The sequence below is a fragment of the Lynx rufus genome, unplaced genomic scaffold (assembly GCF_022079265.1).
Source record: "Lynx rufus isolate CCGP_SWC_20201006 ecotype Redwood Valley unplaced genomic scaffold, mLynRuf1.p SCAF_2, whole genome shotgun sequence".
NCBI classification, from domain to species: Eukaryota; Metazoa; Chordata; class Mammalia; order Carnivora; family Felidae; genus Lynx; species Lynx rufus.
In genome coordinates, this window is record NW_025814834.1 from 110,499,393 (window position 1) to 110,515,463 (window position 16,071).

Sequence of the window (16,071 nt, forward strand, 5' to 3'; positions counted from 1 at the left end):
TCAGCTTAGGTATGATCTCAGGGCTCGTCAGTTCGAGTCCTGCATTAGGTTCCGCGCTGACAGCATGGAGCCTGCTTGGAATTTTCTCTCTCCTCTCTCTGCCCCTCTCTGGCATGTTGCACACTCTCTCTCTCTTTCAAAGTTATTTGTTTATTTATTGAGAGAGAGAGAGAGAGAGAATGCATGCACACAAGTGGGGGAGGAACAGAGAGAGAGGGTGACAGAGGATCTGAAGTGGGCTCTGCATGGACAGCAGAGAGCCCAATGCAGGGCTTAAACTCAAGAACCATGAGATCATGACCTGAGCCGAAGGCAGACGCTTAACCAACTGAGCCACACAGGCACTCCTCTCTCTTTCAAATAAACAAATAAATAAACTTAAAAAAACAAAAACAAAAAAAACAATGAGACACCAGGGTAGCTCAGTCAGTTAAACGTCCAACTCTTGATTTCAGCTTGGGCCATGGTCTCACGGTTTATGAGTTAGAGACTGAAGCTGGCTCTGCATAGACAGTGAGAAGCCTGCTTGGGATTCTCTGTCTCTCCCTCTTTCTGCCCCTCTCTTGTTCATGCTCTCTCTCTCTCTCTCTCAAAATAAATAAATAAACTTAAAAAAAAAAAAAAAACAAGAGCTAAAGATTTCCAACAAATAAAAATTGTAATTTATCACCAAAGACCCTTAATTGAGAAACTTCTAAAGGATATACTTCAAGAAAAAAGAAAGTGAGGAGCGCTTGCGTGGCCCCTCTGACCTCAACTCAGGTCATGATCTCATGGTTCCTGAGTTCAAGTCCTCCCTCCCTCCTTCTCTCTCTCTCTCCTCCTCTCTCTCTCTCTGCCCTCCCCCCACCCCTTGTGGGATTCACTCTCTCTCACTACCCCTCTGCCCCTCGCTTACTTGCACACTCCTGCTCTCAAAAAAAAAAAAAAAAAAGAAAAAGGAAAGTGATTCCAGGAGAACAAATGTTAGCAAAAACCTGGCAAACATGATAAACCTAAACAAATATTAATTGTATGAAACAAGATTAAAATGCTTAATTTGAGGGGCACCTGGGTGGTTCAGTTGGCTAAGCATCTGACTTCAGCTTTTAAATTAAAAAACGTTTTAAATAAATGTTAAAAAAAAATGCCTAATTCAAGGAACTGAAAAGAACAAGGTAGAATTACAAAACTGAACAACTATAACAAAGGGAGTGATTAAAGTTATTCACCCATAGTGGCCTTCTTCTGGAAATATGTCCCTTTGACCATCCCCACCTCCAACCACCCACTTGATTACCTAATTATCACCAAACTAGCACAGTGTGGTTCCACATCCCTCGCCATACTGATGGCCCAGAGGTAGGCAAGTGACCCAAGCAGAAGCAAACACAGACAATCTCTAGAAATTACAAATAGATAACCAAAAGCAAAGAGGAGGAATCAATAGGTACTGAGCTGTACTAATCAAGTGCTACGTGTCTTGCTGATGCCTACCTTTTATTTCTTCTCTATGTCTGAAACGCTTCCTCTCTTTTTGCTGCTTGACCAAACCACCTTTTAAGGACTTGGCTTAGGGGCATCTGGGTAGCTCAGTCTGTTCAGCGTCTGACTTTGTTCAGCTCAGGTCATGATCTCACAGTTTGTGGGTTCGAGCCCCACATCAGGCTCTGTGCTGACCGCTTGCTTAGAGCCTGGAGCCTGCTTCAGATTCTGTGTCTCCTTCTCTCTCTGTCCCTCCCTCGCTCACGCTTTGTCTCACTCTGTTTCTCAAAAATAAATAAATGTAAAATTAAAAAAAAATTTTTTTAATTAAAAAAAAAAGGACTTGGCTTAAGCCTTCCCTATTCCCCTCACCTGGTCATGAGGGTAACTGACAGAAGTAGAAAATAACTATCCACTGTGCACTGCCAGCGTGCTAAGGCATTTCACATACACTACCACTTAACCTTAATTACACTAGAATGACAGCACATACTGTCTCTCCACTCACAATGACAAAGAATCACCTTTCTTAAACGATATTACCTCCTACACTAGCTTCCCATTCTATGTTTACGTGTGTTCCCTGCAGGTAGACCACAGCATTCTCACATATTAGGAACCATGCCTTCTACTTTGTTCCCCTCATTATCCATCTCTCTTCCGTACACTTCTCTCCTCCCCTTTCAAAATATGTACTCTTCCTTTCTCATTACTACTAATTACTACTATTAATAAAGCTACTATTTATAACAGCTTGCACTGTGCTTATACTCTGCTAAATGCTTTACAAACATTTTATTTAATCTTCAGAACACTCCCATATGGAAGATATTATCTCCCCATCTCAGAGAGGTGGGAAAAGCCTTGAATTTAGAGACATGCTCTCTCACAGAATGAACCTAGATCTATAAAATACCATTCTCATCACAATCACATCTGTAGTTCCCCACCCACCCCACGCTCACCTACTGTGCCAGTCTGTACTATGTCAACTTGATTGAGTTTAAACTACATTTCCCAGAATCCTCTTCCCATATGGTTCCAGGTTAGAGTTAGCCAAAGGAGGAAATTACTCCGAAGATCAGGGTTAGATAGACAGGTGCAGTTGCCAGCAAATTCCATGTCTCTGCTCTCCCCTTGTGCATACAGCCTTTTCCTGATTGCACCTTGCTGACAAAACAGCAACCTCAGGGCTACCACCAAACGCTTGACTAGAAACCACAGGAGAGGCTATGCAGAGGCAACAGCTTTCCATAGACCTTCTACCAGCTCTACTGTGTGATTCTACTCCAGCAGCTGGGCATACCAGACTCCTCAGATTTATCTACAAACTTCGGCCCAAAGTACCACTGTTTCAGGAAGGCTGATTACTGACTTTGATCTGCCAATTCCCCCTTACAGACTGATTTCTGAGTTTCTCCCACAACTGTAGAAGCTCTTACACCTTACATAAATTCCTTATCCCATAATATCACAGCACTTCTCCTTCCCTAATTGAACCCTAACTAATGTAACTACTCAAGCCTCCTCCCAATCTAATGACCAATAAATCTCTGCAAACCTTCCTTCTGAGATCTTCCTGCAAAACCAAATCTAGGCCACTTGGTCCTTTCATAGCCTCCATTCAAGCCTTCTTTTATAGTTCTGCACAGCCTATCCTTGCTTCCAAACAGGCTGAAGTGTCCCTTATTCTAAAGAAACAGTATGTCCCTGCTTGATCCTCCCATTTCCAAAAAAGGAAGATTTAAGTGACAGAAAGCACTAGAGCGGGCATCAGATTAGCATGTCAATATTAATTTATTAACTAAGAACAAAGTAAGCTAAGAACACTTCGGGCACTTCCATGTTCTGTTTTGACATGTGAAGATGGAAGAACAAAAAACAAAGATATAGAAGGATTCTGAGAAGAAAAATATTTGCTGATGTGTGGTTTGTCCACTGCGAAATAGGGTAGCTTCATTTTTTTTAAGTTTATTTATTTTGAGGGGGTGGAGGTAGAGTGACTGGGGGAAGGGGAGAGAGACAGGAGGAGAGAGAGAATCTCAAGCAGGCACCATGCTCAATATGGAGTCTAATGCGGGACTCGATCTCATGACTGCGAGATTATGACCCACACTGAAATCAAGAGTTGGACGCTTAACCCACTGAGCTACCCAGGTGCCCCAGAAGCTTCATTTTTTTATGTAATCATTTTGGGTTTATCCAAGCATATCCCTAAATTATTTAAAATTTTCTAGTGGACATAAAAGAGTGCATGTACAATTTTTCCAATACCTTTCACCTTTTTCCAAAAAGATCTTCCCTCTCTTTTTGGCGAAAGTATTTCCAAAAACACATTCCACTAGTCTTGGTTCCTCATTCATAACATGAGAATAATTCAGTTCTGTTATTTTCTAGGGCTCAATGTTTACTGGATTTTATCACAGATGATTCTGGTTTCTATCACATTATTCTGAAGTTACTCATTCACTCTTTCAACAAGCATTTTACTGAAAGCCTACATGTCAAGCACAATGCAAGGTATCTGGTTATGAAATACCTTTAAGAGATGTCATTCTAACAAATTAGTCACACTTAAACACAGCTATTTATCTTCCAAATGCTGCCCTATAACAAATATTCCCTGGACTACTGTCATCTCAACCCCCCAAGCAAGAAAACTTCCATTTCTTTTGAGTCTTTACTATATTCTGTTATGTTGTGGGTCTCACAGAATCACAGACTAGACAGGCTAGTCCTTAAGAAATCACCTGGGGCAACTTTTTCAAATTCAGAAATGTTGAAGTCCCTCTGTCACAGTCTATTTCTAATTAATGTCAGATTTAAGACTGAACTCAGGCTTTCCTACCTACCATCAATATTAAACAAACAGAATGGAATACAGTTTGTGGTACTCTCTTGAGGAAAACTCTAGGCAAGAAATCCCCCTGGCACATCCCTAAGTAAAACTCTCAACAGTAAGGAAGTATGCAACAGTTCATGGCTACGAGACATTAACTGCAATGCTGATTAATAACATGGATTACATGATCTCAGACCACATCACTAATCTACTCTTTCCCAAATCACAAGTTTATATAAGCAGAGACATGGTGGTTTGGGGGTAAAGTCGTTAGAATGCGGTCATCTACTATTTACAGACTAGATGGTTAATATACCATCTCTCAAAGTAGATTTTTATCAACAGTAAGGCAGAGCTACTTCTACATCTTTTGTTTCCTTATAGTGTCTAAGCAACTCAGAAATTTTATATATAGTTTGACATACTGGTCATATTGCACAATATTAGTAATTTTAAAAGGAATCAACAGGCTATGTTTAAATGCCTAAACTGATTTAAAATACATTAAAGCCATCACATAAATCATGACAATCTCTCCTTAAATTAAATCAGGGACATTAATCTCATTACCTTACTGTATTAAAACAAAAAACAAAAACATTTTGTCTTAAAACTCCACAAATACCATTAGAATGTAGCAAGTCAAAACTAATTAGAATAATCACAAACTCATCAAATAATGAGAAATAAGCACTTTTATGTCAAATCTAAAATATGACTTGAAAACATTTAGAGATAGTAATAGCACAAAAACAATTACAAACTGACTTCTTTAGGCTATAGATCTGTTCCCAGTGGCTTATAAAGTATCGATTCACATTTTTCTCATTGGCTCCTATTAATTTTCAAAAATAATTTTCGGGTTGCCTGGGTGGCTCAGTCGGTTAAGTGTCCAACTTGGGCTTAGGCCATGATCTCGCGGCTTGTGAGTTCAAGCCCCACGTCGGGCTCTGTGCTAACAGCTTGGTGCCTGGGACCTGCTTCGGATTCTGTGTCTCCTCCTCTCTGTCCCTCCCAAGCTCATGCTCTCTCTGTGTCTCTCAATAATAAATAAACATTAAAAAAAAATTTTTTTTAAATAATAATTTTCAAACAGCTTTCCACAGCATTGCTTTGGTCGTAGGGCTGTTCACAAATACTTGATGTTCTTCTTCTGGTATTTGGAAATACTGAACTTCCCCACCCTGTTCAATTTAGTTACAGCCATGAGACTTCCTCCGGCCAATACACATGGATAGAAGTGGTGAATATTTCTTCCAGGTAAAAGCTTTAAAAGTCTGAGTGTACTTTCACACATTCTATTTTCATTCTATCCTGGTGTGAGAGTATGATTTACAGTAAACACATATCTGGTCTTTGTCCTCATTTCTGGCAAAGAGCTCAGAAAAACCAGGTGTCTTTTTTCTTTTTTTAATTGAAGTATAGTTGACACAGAATGTTACCTTGGTTTCAGGTGTACAATATAGTGATTCAACAAGTTTACACTTTATGATATGCTCATCACAGGTGTAGCTAGGACAAGTAGGTGTCTTTTGTTATTCATAAGGAATCTCTTTAAGCCACACCTCAGTTTACGTTAATGGATGACTTTTGAAAAGCACTGATGAGGGAAGCTGGTTGCCACCGGAACCATGTGATTAGAGGGTTGGAACTTTGAGCTCCTTCCCAAGGCTTTTAGGGAGGGGAGAAGGGCTAGAGATTAAGCTCAACCACCAATGGCCAATTATTTAATCAGTCATGCCTAGGTAAGAAACCTCCATTTAAAACCCAAGAAGATGGGTCCTGGGGAGCTTCTGGGGTGGCAGACACCTGGAGGTGCTGGAAGAGTGGTACACTGGGAGAGAGCATGGAAACTCCACAGCCACTTCCTTTCCCCAAACCTTGCCCTATGTATCTCTTCCACCTGCCTGTTCCTGGGTTATGTCCTGTTATAACAAACCAGTAATCTAGTAAGTAAAGTGTTTTCCAGAATTCTGGGAGTTGCTCTAGCAAATTAACTGAACCTAAAGATTCCCAAAGAATGGGAACCTCTGATTTACAGCCAATTGGTCTGAAGCACAGGCAACTACCTACCATGCCACTGAGCCTGAAGGGTGGACAGTCCCCTGCAACGGAGCTCTTAACCTGTGGGATATGACCTTATGCCTGGCTGCTATTACAAAATTGTTTAAGGTATGGAAATGCCTCCCACACATACATATTTGGTGATCAGAAGTGTCAAAAGTATTGAGTGTGAAGAGGTTCAGAATGAGCCTCCTTCAAATATGCAACTTTGGCTTATAGATTACTTTGAACTGAAGTCAATCAAGGTCCAAAAGACTCAGGAAGAGCTTTTTACCTCCCCTTTAACAGCCTAAAGAATTTAGATTGGGGTGAGGGGGAGGGTGCCTGGGTGGCTCAATCGCACTTAAGCATCAGACTTCAGCTCAAGTCATGATCTCAAGGCTCCAGAGTTCAAGCCCTGCATCGATCGGGCTCTGTGCTGACAGCTCAGAGCCTGGAGCCTGCTTCAGATTCTGTGTCTCCCTCTCTCTCTGCTCCTCCCCTGCTCGCCTCTCTCCCTCAAATATAAACATAGAGGAAAAAAAAAAGAATTTAGATAGTTCTGGTCTATCTGAACTATCACCAAAAATAACTACAAAGAATATGGGGCAAGCATGGTAAACTGGGTGGGGGAAGCTGACAGGGCCTGGAGATCAAATTCCTCAGTGTCCCACCTTCTCCACAAAACATGGCAAACATGTTTACCAAACATTTGTTCTTCCCATCTTCCCATAAACTGTCTTCCTCCCCTCCCTTTGAAGTCCCAAAAACCTACCCTTTCTCTGCTCAGGATGGCATATAAGCCTCAATTGCCAGTCTGCCTGTGGGTCTCCCATCCTTATGGGGCTTCTGTACATATATAATTAAATTTGTTTTTCTCCTGTTTATCAATCTTAAGTCAATCTACCAAATAACCAAGAAGGGTAAAGAAAAAAATTTTCCTTCCCAGAAAGCACAATACAAAAGAAAAACCTAGAGTGTTTTTTTTCTTTTACCTATGGCAGCCAGTAATGTTCCAGATAATGACTGCTCCCAAGGGAGGTCCCAAAGTGGGATTCAAAGTAAGAATGACAACGTTGAGCAGAAGCACGTCAACTGACCCTCAATGAACACATAGCATGAGCAAAAACTAAATCTTTGTTGTTTTAAGGCCCTGAGTTGGAGACTTTTTGTTCATAGCCTATTCAGGATGATAGTCTAAAATTTAATTTTATTTTTTTTTAATTTTTTTTTTAATGTTTATTTTTGAGACAGAGAGAGACAGAGCATGAATGGGGGAGGGGCAGAGAGAGGGAGACACAGAATCGGAAGCAGGCTCCAGGCTCTGAGCCATCAGCCCAGAGCCCGACGCGGGGCTCGAACTCACGAACCATGAGATCGTGACCTGAGCCGAAGTTGGACACTCAACCGACTGAGCCACCCAGGCGCCCCTAAAATTTAATTTTAAAAATCACACTAAAAATTCCTCGTGTTCATTCTACTCAATTCAAGAATTGTTTTTTAATTTTTTTTTTATGTTTATTTTTGACAGAGAGAGAGAGAGAGAGAGAGAGAGAGAGAGACAGAGCATGAGCGGGGGAGGGGCAGAGAAAAGGGAGACAGAAACAGGCTCCAGGCTCTGAGCTGTCAGCACAGAGCCCGACGCGGGGCTCGAACTCAGACTGCAAGATCATGACCTGAGCCGAAGTTGGACACTCAACCAACTGAGCCACCCAGGCGCCCCATCATTTCAAGAAATTTTATCCCTTCTCTGACCAAGTACATTAAAATCACTCCTATCACTTCTCCTAAATATCAGAAAAATTAACATACTTCCCATACCATTTACTTAAAATAGGCCAGGTTATTCTCATTCCACTGAAAAGTGTATTTACTTCAAACACAGAAATCATTCAGGTTTCCCCAAATATTTATCAGAACTCTCTGATTTAATTCTCTACAATTACGAAGAATGAGAGGTAAGAATAATATCTATATTTGTGGGCACTTTTCAAAAATCATGTTGGCCCTACCCCCAGAAGATTCCAGCGCACACATTTCCAAGGAGAAGGCTTCATGTAAACAATGTGGAGGCAGAGAGAAGGCTAAGGAACTCTTGCTCTAAAAGAGCCATTTAAAATCCCCATCTATACTATGTGACTATCAACAATCCTCTTAATACCTCAGGGCCTCAATTTCCTAGCTCAAAACCAGGATACTATGGTCTACCACAGTCACGTAAAAGTAATGTATGTAAAGCTTCTGACATGTAACAAACACTCAAATATTACTTCTTCCTCCCAAGATATAATTAATGTGTGATATCCTCAATGCCAGAAGATATACCTTTATGAAACAAAAACAGAAAACTAAAGGAGAGATCTGGCTGAAGTGCAAAACAAGGATAAGAGGAAAAAAAGAAATGGGAAAGATCAAGGATTACCAAGATAATAGGAAGTCAACTGCAGAATTAAAATATTCATGAGATGAAAAATATTTTTTTTAAAACACAGTAGAGGGCAAAAGAGCAGAACCGCCAATGTGGCTATGGAGATCAAACACAAGCAGCTCTCCTGGAACACAAAGTAAAATAACAGAGATGAAAACATTAAAAGATGATGACAAATATGTAAGATGGAGAATGGAAATCTAAAAACTATACACATTGCCAAAGAACCATAATACAAAGAAAAACCAAAGGATAGATTAAAAAAAAAAGAATGAACTGAAATAAAATTGAGATATTATGACTCTTAGCTTTCAATCTACATTCGCTATTTGTTTAAATATCTACATAATACCTACATCCATAAACTCAGAAGGCAAGGTATCAATAATTTCTCTTATCTAACCTCCTTAACAAACCAACTTGGCAAATTAACCAACACTCCACTCTCCCTATAAAACCTTTTGATAAGGGGCGCCTGGGTGGCTCAAACATCCAACTCTTGGTTTCAGCTCAGGTCATGATCTCACAATGTGAGTTCGAGCCTCCATGTCGGGCTCTACGCTGACAGTGCGGAACCTGCTTGGGATTTCTCTCTCTCTGACCCTCCCTGGCTTGCTCCCTCTGAAAATAAATAAATAAATAAATAAAGCCTTCGGATAAAATGTTGAACATGCAATGTTAAATTTATCTTTTACCAAACCAGTACATTTCTGCACCCATCAATTTACCAAGAATCAAATGTGTTTACGTGCTCGTTATACAGTTTAAATATGATATAACCCAAAGAAATTGTGAATGTGAAAACTGTTTCTATGAGAATGAAGTTGAGTGTTTAGAAAGACTCAAAGGCTAGTTTTAAAAAAAACAAAGTGTTGTTAAAGTGGGCATAGGTGAACAAGCTGTAAGACTCGGAGAAATAACCATACAACTCCAGATGGATCACTTTAACTCAGACTAGTTTACATCTCTGTGTTCAAAAAAAAAAAAAAATTAAAGTAATAATGTGTCACTTAATTCCCCTTATATTAATTTTTTTTTAATTAAACTGACCACCACCAATCTTAATCACATTAAATAGAAGGGCTTCTATAACATCAAAATAGGCATAACCTAAGTGAACTATGGGAAATTTTTACAATACCTGACAATGTTTACTGAACACTTTTTATATGCGAAGCACTGTACTAAACATATTATTTCATTAAACCTAATGACAAACCAATGAGTTACATACTATTCTCGCTATTTTACAGATAAGTGAAGCATAGATAGGATGAACAGCACAGCTGGGACTCCCATTCAGGTCTGACTCCCAAATATATACTCTTAACTGATTACTAATTTTTGCTTCCTTATCTTTTCTATATTTAATTTTTTCAATATATTATAATCACAATCAGTTTACCTGTAAAGCTTACCTATTTTGTTAACTTAGTTCAAGTACTACCTCCTCTTCAAGGCCTTCTGAAGTGCCTTCCCCATCCTGATACACAGTTGGGTCTCCATGAATGGTACCAATAGTACTCTGGTAAAGCAATTCCAATTTTCTGGTTGCCCTGATAAAGCAGAGAGGCAGCATGGTGCGATTCTTAAGAGCACAGATTGTGAAGTCAGACTACCTGCATTAAAGTTCCAGCTCCACCACGCACAAAAAGTGTGAATATGGGCAGTTACTTATTGTCTCTGTGGTTCAATTTCCTAATCTGTAATATGGGCATAATAATAACTACTTCCTTAGGTTGTTAATAGGGAATAAGTATCTTTAAAGTAGCACCTAAATCAGTGCATAGAATATAGAAATAGCTTACGTTTGCTAAATAAACAATACCACAAAAGAGAACAAAGAAAACTCAACCAATAAATAAAGAAGAAACATTCTGTAAATGATCAGCGATTTGGTAGGCACCACCTTTTAAGAATCTTAGGACACTGAAAAAGGAGGTCCCTTCTGTCAATTCTCTTTCAATAAATATTTGGCTCCAGGCATGGTGCTGGGTGCCCCAAAATCAACACAACACTGCCTCTGTTCTTGAAGAGCTAACTTCCCAGTGGAGGACACAGACATAATTCTAGAGCAATGTGGTGAGTATGATGGTAGAGAGAGGCAGGTGCAGTGGGCTTGAGAAGCATTCTGAAGTAGTGATGAGGGGACCTAATCTGGGAATTATCCAAAGAATACCGATAAAATCATATCTTAAACAATTATTTTACTTTGTCATTATTAATTACTAAAGTCCACACAAATTACTAACTGCACAAATGGGAAAAATTACCTTTAGAAAAAACTCCTGAAGTTTATAAACCACATAGTGCTTATAAAATTTACGGTACTATGAATCTCAAAACACTCTTGAGCACTTATAAGAAAGGCAATGTGCTAGTTAGAGGAAGGGCTCCCAAAGATTCTACCTGTTAGTTGGGAAGACAAAGTGTAACAAACAAACAAACAAACAAACAAAAGTAAGCAATAATCTAAGGGTTAAGTAACTATAAAGACAACAAGATATGTTACAAAGCAAATACATGATTAACCACCTTAAAAAAATGCAGTCAACAAATGTTCCCAATAAATCCCAGAGATATACAAAGCAAAAAAACCACAAAATTATACAGCCACATTTCTTTCTTTCTTTTTTTTTTTTTTTAAATGTTTATTTGTTTTTGCGAGAGAGCGGGGCAGGGGCAGAGAGAGAGAGAGGAAAACAGAATCCGAAGCAGGCTCTGGGTGGTCAGCACAAAGCCCCATGTGGGGCTCAAACCCACAAACTGTGAGACCATGACCTGAGCTGAAGTCGGACACTAAACCCAGCCACCCAGGCGCCCCCAGCCACATTTCTTATAAAAGTATATGTGTGTCTAGATACAGAGATATACCTCACACAACACCTTGAGAATAAGGGAAAGGATTCTTTATTTCCATATATAGTTCATCCCACGTGTGGAAAAACTTCACATAAACTGTTTAATGAATTAAATCGTATTTTTAATGAGAAAATGTGTTACTTAAGTAAATCCTATTATGAAACCTTCTTTAAAACAATAACCTAAAAATAAATAAACCAATAACCCACTAAATGTCAATTAGTTGGGAAATAAATTCAATTTCATATTACATATACTTGATTTATTTCTACCTGGCTTAATTAAAATGAGGTTCCCCTCTAAATGTAACCAACACTCCTTATGATCAGAAATTACAGTATTCATAAAGTAAGTCATAGAAATGTAATATACAGCATAGAGAGTACAGCCAATAATATAACTTTGTAAGGCGACAGATGGTAACTAGACTTATTGTGGGGATCATTCTGTAATGTATAAAAATATCAAATAACTATGGTATACACCTAAAACTAATAGGATACTATGTCAATTATACTTCAATTAAAAAAACAGAAATTCACAAATGTTTACTAACTTGATCATTATGAAATGAGAACACTGAGTGAAGTTTAAAAAAAAACATAATTCTATTATAATTCTTGAACTTCACATAGTGGTAGTATTAGGACTAGAATTTAGATCTTCTGACACTTAATCCAGTGCTCCTTGCATTACACCATAAAAATAGACAGTTTTCTCAAAATGTTTTTTTAAATATTTTTCAATGTTCTATTTTTGAGAGAGACAGAGAGAAAGACAGAGCAAGAGCAGGGGAGGGATAGAGAGAGAGAGGAGACACAGAATCCAAAGCAGACTCGAGGCTGTGAGCTGTCAGCCCAGAGCCTGACGCGGGGCTCGAACTCACAAACCATGAGACCATGACCTGAGCCAAAGTCAGATGCCCGACTGAGCCATCCAGGCACCCCTCAAAATGTTTTTTAATAAATCCATTCTTCCTTTATTATATTTCTGCTTACTTCTGTGCAACAAATATTGGCTAAGAAAAGCTAAAACACAGACTGCTAACTGCAGTGGGGAAAATAGATAGACCTTACCTTCACCCCCATAACCAAGTGATCAAACTCAGCATCACAAATGATGGGACCTGACAACATATGACCTGATGGGAAGCAATATGCAGTACACGGGATCACTGAGGGGTTATTCTTGTCCAAAATATTTAATTTTAAACTAATCAAGCCTTTAAACCTAGCTTACAGTTAACTAATACAGGGAAACTGAATACACTAAATGACACCATAAGAGGGGGGGGAAATCAGACAAAGAAAATGTGACTCATTTTATAAGACAACTGGCTTGATCTCTTTTTAAAAAGCAACCTCATTTTAAAAGGGAGAGGTGAGACTGTTCTAGATTCGAAGAGCTCAAAGAGACTTAACAACCAAATGCAGTGAATAAACCTTGATAGGATCTTGGTTTGGTGTGGCTAGGTGTAAAACACCATAAAAGACCAGTCAGTATAAATAGATTTAAGTATGGATGATGTTAGATTACATTAAGGAACTACCAATAAGAAACTATCAACTAATTATTGATTAGAAAATATGAACTAAAAAAAGTGACAGTAATAGTATTTTGGCTACGTAAGGAAATGTCCATCTTTGGAAATGTATGCTGACATATTTAGGGGGAAAGTGCCATAATGTTTACAGCTTAGTTTCAAATGGCTGAGCCAAAAATAATACACACATATTTACAGATAAAGCAAATACAGCAAGATGTCAACAAATATTGAATCTAAAGGGTCATGGTATGGATGTTCACGATTAGCAATTTCTCATATGCTTGAAACTTTCATAATAAAAAGTTGGGGGAGTGTGTTGAGGAGCCCGGTGAACTCCAATTCTAGAAGGGGAGAAAAGATCAACCTGAAATCAAAGCTGTGGCAACTGTCAAGAATCAAACATGACTGCAGTTTAATACAGCAACTATTAAACAGTTTACCGCTTTGGTAGCAGTAAGGTGAACTAAAAATGAAAGATTCACCTAAACCACTGCTTAAAAGATTGAGTACATAATGTAATCCAATTTTTAAAAATAAGCCTTTAACAACTAGTCTTTCAAAAGAGACACATGAATATCACAGCTAGATAACGATTCTATAATGATCTCACACTCAACATAATTCAACAGGACGCAACATAGTTTATATTTTAACCAAATAACAATTCAATCTATGAACCAACCACTGTCAACTCTATAATTTAACTTTTTCTCTACAGACAATACAAAATCATTCAACTACAAATTTTTTCAAACTGAAAATACACTGGATAAAATTACAGAGTACTGTAATTAGGCATCAGTACATTTCTCAAACGTTCGCAACTGTGCGTGAAGCTTCAACTACTCAAAGGAATTTATCAATATTTGCTCTGTAAAGAGAAACGTAAAGGCTCTTTTCTTATTCACCAACCATAATCAAAGAAATAATACAGGCCAATGCTAAAATGAGAATTTTTAGTTTATAAACATTGATCAGTCACCACATACAAAGGAAAGGGGGAAAAAAATCACACCATTACAAGTTTCTATGATATTCTACACACTGAATTTTGACACTCAACTCAGAAATATTGCATAAGACTGCACCAATTACTAAGTATGTTCAGCCATTGCCACATAATTCAGCAACAAGTTTTGCAATAAGGAAATCTCAAGCTAATAACCCAAGTGCGAGTTCCCCGTATTTGTCAAGAACAAACTGCACAAGTAACATTGTAACTTTTCAAGAAACATGCAGTGTTACCAATTTTCTTTTTTAATTATCATCTTCTAATATGTATCAAATAGTCTTCACTATATTTCCTCTTAAGAAGAGTGAAATTTGTTTTCTGTTCAATCCTACTGCAAAAAAAGGGGAAGGTGCCCAGCGCCTTTTTAAAAGTAATTATTTAAAAGCAATGATTTGGCTAGGTTGCAGCAAAACACATCGAACAGCCTACGTTAGGGGCAAGTAAACTACATTACTCCCAGGAAGAAACTCTCCAGCTCTTCTCATTTTCCTCACATATTTTTTTTTTCAAGACACAAAAATACACTCCTACGGAAAAGACATCATAGTGGAATAAGGCTTCCCAGATTACCAGTTGCATGACCTTGGGCAAATTCCCCAGCTCCCTGAGACTCAATTCTTTTATCTGTAAAATGGGGAGACACTACCAACCTCATTGTGCTGAGAAGACCAAGTCAGACAATGCAAGACAACTGCCCGGCGCAGTTAGTGCTAGCTAAAGCGAGAAGGAAGAATCAACCCCAATCAAAAGAGAATCACAATGTGACAGTGCAAAGGCAAGCACTTTTTCGCTTACTGCACATATCTGATTCTCCCAAGGGACCAGATGCACTCTTGCTTCTAAAATCCCTGCAGAGTACATGTCTGACAGCTACCCAGCTCAGCAGTCTACTTCGCTCAGATCTGGGATCCAGGACAGGATACAGGGACCCCGAGATCTGCCCAATTGGAGCGGGACCACCACCCAGCGAAACCCCCCGCCCGGGGAGCTGCTCACAGGCGGGCTGCGGCCCCCTTCCCGCGGCCCCCGCCCCACACATACACAGGCACATACCGGCCGCTCCGCGGGGACGTAGGGAGCCGCAGGCCCGAGGAGGGGCCGCCGCTGCCTCCGAGCCCGCCCCTCCGCCCCCGCGCGGCCTGTCACCGCGCCCCCCCCCGGTCGGGGGAGGCCGCGGGCCCCCGGGGGCCGGAGGGGCGCGCGAGGAGTGTGGTGCGGGCCGAGTCTCTCCTTCACATGGAGCCCGCGCCGGGCGGGTTGGCGGGCGCGTGGAACGTCGCGGCCGGCCGGGGCCTCTCGGCGCCCTTAGGTACTTCTCGCCGCCGCGGCCCCGAGGCCCGCGCGAAGCTGGGCTGGAAAGGAGGAAGCCGTGGGCCGGGCGCCGCCAGAGGCCGGAGAAGGGGCGGGAGCGGCGACTCCGCGGCTGGAAGTGCCCGGCCTCCCGATCGTCGTCCTAATCGTGGTTGTCGCCGCACGCCGCGCGACCCCTGAACGCCGCACCCAGCGACCGCACCACCTTCGTCAGGCGCCGCCGTTGAGGGCAGCCGGGCCGCCACTACACACGGACCCGTGACGTCGGGCGTAGCGCGGCGCACGTCACGGCCGGCTCGCTCCTGCGCGCACAACCCTCCGCCCGCCGGGAACGGAACCCGCCGCGAGCGCGCGCCCAGCCTACAGCGCCGAGCGGAGGCCAAGGGGAGCGTGCCCGCGCCTGCGCACTGGCTGGCTGCGCCCACGCACGCTCCGCTGCCCCCACCCGTTAGGCATTGCGGGGATTCCCAGTCCGGGTCAGCCCCAGCGCCAGCCCCGCCCCTAGATCACCGCCGCCTTCTCCGAGCGGGGTGCGCCGCGCACGCGCACGCGCACGCGCGCCG

The 16,071-nt window shown here is 40.9% G+C and overlaps 1 protein-coding gene across 1 annotated transcript in view; it reads right to left on the reverse strand.

Moving 5' to 3' along the window:
• Window positions 1-15,348, reverse strand: part of MAP3K2 (mitogen-activated protein kinase kinase kinase 2) — a 94,418-nt gene extending 79,070 nt beyond the window's left edge. The window contains exon 1 of the mRNA XM_047082656.1: window positions 15,251-15,348. The gene's annotated coding sequence lies outside the window, so the exon portion shown is untranslated. The remainder of the gene's footprint in view (window positions 1-15,250) is intronic.
• Between the last annotated feature and the right edge of the window lie 723 nt (window positions 15,349-16,071).